General features: G+C 33.7%; 1 long non-coding RNA gene across 2 annotated transcripts in view; it reads left to right on the forward strand.

Moving 5' to 3' along the window:
* LOC108544747 (uncharacterized) overlaps window positions 1-3,785 on the forward strand; it is a 64,958-nt gene that overhangs the window by 9,174 nt on the left and 51,999 nt on the right. Inside the window, exons 3-4 of one of the 2 annotated variants that reach the window (XR_001889946.1) lie at window positions 414-470; window positions 1,838-1,895. This is a non-coding gene — a long non-coding RNA (uncharacterized LOC108544747). The remainder of the gene's footprint in view (window positions 1-413; window positions 471-1,837; window positions 1,896-3,785) is intronic. The other variant, XR_001889947.1, reaches the window with a different exon arrangement.

Here is a 3,785-nt window from a genome sequence, read left to right on the forward strand (position 1 = left end):
AAAAAAAAAAAAAAAAAAAAAAAAAAAAAAAAAAAAAAAAAAGAAAATATGGGTTATTCCTAAACCTGTGTGAACTTTGGAGATTATTGATTCTTTTCTTTTTGCATGACTTGTTTCCCAGCTTCAGTTCTCCTCATATGCATATCCTAGTAGGTACTCAACTGAAGACTAGAGGGGAACACTCTGGAGATCTTCAGAGTTCTCTCTGTATACACCTCTCTTCTGTCCCGTATTCTTCCACTTAAACTGTATCTACTTTGCCATTCCCTGACTCTCAGCTCCATCTCTCCAACTCAAGGATACCTCCGGGCTCCTTCTGGTTTCTCTTTCCTGTGCTGAGGCTTAGAAAGTTTCTCCAGAAAGTAAGCTTGAGCAATCATTGTGGCTAACCTCATATTTTCTCCCTCTCTCAGAGATCAATGTCCTGCATCAATGGTGTCCAGTGTCTGAAAACTGATATTTCTTAGACTGTGAGTACCTGTTTTTTTTTTTTTTTTCCAGTTGTTTCAGTGGAAGAGTAAATTCAGTTCCTGTTACTTCATCTTTGTCAGCATCGGAAGTCTGCCAAGATTCTTACGTATATTTATGCCGTTCAAGTCTTCTGAACTTCTGCCACCTATTTTGCTCCCAGGAATAGTAGTGTAAAAGTTAGGACTATGTTACCCTTCCCCTCCCGCCAAAACCCCAAATAATGAACCCCCAAACAAAAAACAGACCCAGAAAGCACTCTTAACAGTTGCTTAAATCTATAATGTTTTTGTTTACTTGTATAAAGCTCACCTGGAGACAGGTAGCCTGGGCTAAAACAGCTCTTCAGCAACGTGTTATGGATCTGTACTCTTTTTCTTTTTTGCTGTCTTTAGCATGTTATTTGACCTTTAGTTACAAAATGACCAAAATGACTGCTACATATCCAGAGCTCGTGTTTATACATTCCAGGCAGGAAGAAGGTAAAATACAAAACTTTCTTCATGTGAGAGTTTATATTTTCAATTTGGAAAGAGAAGACATCCACAGTGAATTTCATTCACATGTTATTAGTAAGAACTTGGTCACATAGCCACTCTTCACTACAGTGTAGGTTGGGAAACCATATATTTTAACAGTTTCAATGCTTCTCAATAGAGGAAGTTAAGGAAGAAAACAGCTGTGAATATCTTTCAAATAGAGTGTCTATAGTATCTATTAGAATAATAATTCTTTCATGTTCCCAACGTTCAAGGATATGCAAGATTGCCACAAGCCTAAATCTGGAACTATGACTAAATATCTGTGGGAGCCAGAAATAGCCACTTATTTCCTATGTTTGATAACATTTTTCTTGTTAGTCAGTCTTCCATATGTAAATTATGAACAGTGAATGAGAGTAGAGGCAGGATGATAAAATTAGGTTATAAGCGATAAATTCAAATAGAGACTATACTTTATATCATTGTCCTAATTTGTTAGTTTTACACCACGTTGAATTATCATTTTATTTAATTCAGAAGCTCTCAAAAGTATTCATTTTTTCAACTGTCATTTAAGCTTTTGGGCCTCTTGATCAAAGATGTACAGATGCATATATACATGCATACCTGCGAGTATGTGCATGCATACACACACACAATAACTTAGATGCTGTTTTGATAATAAAATTTTTGGTAACACATCTTCTTTGTTTAAAATATCCTAGTGTAATGATATACAAGGAGAACCACACATAGGCTAGCTGATGTTTATATGTTTATATGTTTTATAGAACATATCTTTATATGTTTTAGTGTGAGAAGCAAGATATCAAAGGATAGGCTGTAAGCATAATTATTAATAATAATCTTTAATGTGCTCTTTCCAGGCTGGGGCTGGTTAGCTGCAAGACTTTTGTTTTTCTGTTTGAGGAATATAAGTGTGAGGTGAGAGCCGACTTATTTGGGAAAATATAGGAGTTTGGAAAAAATGTAGTGAAATAAGAAAGTTTGATGGTTGCTGGTTGAAGACTTTGGGAGACAAATGTCTAACTGAGATTGGACTTTATTTGTAAAATATGAAAATTATCAGACATATATAAAATGGACATAATTGTATAATGAATAATTATATATGTTTAAATCCTAGTTTTAATAATTATCAAGTTATTGCTCATCATATTTTATTTCTATCCCCATTTCTTTCATTCACATATTATTTTGAAGCAAATACCAGATATTATATAATCTCATTCCTAAATATTGTAGATTTTCTTTTCCTAAAGTAAGGGTTCAAAAGAGTATGCCAAGAAAAAATAAGACCTAGTCAGAGCTCAATTTTCTCATAGTACCGTTATATTTAGAGTTTGTTTAAATAAGATCCAGTTATGACTCATCTATTGCAATTAGTTGATATGAATCTTAAATCTCTTTTAATATATAGATTTTAATTGGGACTTTACTAATTTGATTTCTATGTAAAGAGTGAAAACATTTCTCCCTCATCTTCAAATTAAATAATCAATACAATCTAAATAATTTAGTTGTGCTATTTGAAACATATTAGTTTCTGATGCAATGAAATAATCATAGTATAAGAAAAAAAGCAGTATCAAGGAAAAGAAAAAAGTAAGCTTAAAGATATCAATACTGTACAATTCAGCTATAAACACTTACTTATAAAGATAAATTTATATACTCTAAGAAGGAATTCCTTAAAAAGCATGCATGGATGTGTGTATGTCTGTATACCTTATTTGCATTATAAATTGGCAAAGTATCTTGTTATAAAGTTATGGTATTTAGACAGATTTTTGGTTATAAAGTTGGCACTTAAATATTTATCTTGTCTGTCAGGAAATATCACTTAAAAATTTATTAAATAAGTACATTGGGCCGGGCGCGGTGGCTCCCGCCTGTAATCCCAGCACTTTGGGAGGCCGAGGCGGGCAGATCACGAGGTCAGGAGATCGAGACCATCCTGTTAACATGGCGAAACCCCATCTCTACTAAAAATTACAAAAAATTAGCTGGGTGTGGAGGTGGGCGCCTGTAGTCCTAGCTAATTGGGAGGCTGAGGCAGAAGAATGGCGTGAACCTGGGAGGCAGAGCTTGCAGTGAGCAGAGACCGCACCATTGCACTCCAGCCTGGGTGACAGAGCAAGACTCTGTCTCAAGAAAAAAGAATAGTAATAATAATAAAATAAATAAATAAGTACTATGCACTTTTACATTTATACAGTTTTATTTAGGTATTGAATTAGCATTCTCAGAGGGGTCATTTTGTTTCAATTTGTGCTGACTTCATTGTTGGATATAACTTTCTCCACTGTGGGAATATCATCAGGCTAATTACTAGGAAATCTCTCTCTCTCTCTCTTTTTTTTTTTTTTTTTTTGGTATATAGAGTAATATACATGGATGAAAGGACCTTAAAATTGGCAGATTTTTCAGTCTAAAATTAGATGCTCATACAAGAGAACCTCTTTCCTACTCTAGACTTCCTTCTCCTTCTGCTAATCCCCATCCTGTTCTTACAGATGGAGACTGGGCTTATGCTAAAAAACTTCCGGGGACAAAGACTTCGCTACTTGTACACAGGAAGACTATTCCATTTTGATACAACTCAAATTACTAGAAAATTTAACCTTATGAGATAATTTCTTTAATTATGAGTATCCTATCTTTGGCCATAGTTCTGTTCTTTGTAGTAGGAAAATTTATCTTCTCTCTTCCATATAGTGGTACTTAAAATATTTAAAAAGATTTTCAGAAACCCTCTACACCTCAAATATTTTTTATTTTCTTTCTTTCTTTTTTTTTTTTTTTTTTTTTTTT

This window comes from Rhinopithecus bieti, unplaced genomic scaffold, assembly GCF_001698545.2.
Source record: "Rhinopithecus bieti isolate Rb0 unplaced genomic scaffold, ASM169854v2 scaffold_26977, whole genome shotgun sequence".
NCBI lineage: Eukaryota > Metazoa > Chordata > Mammalia > Primates > Cercopithecidae > Rhinopithecus > Rhinopithecus bieti.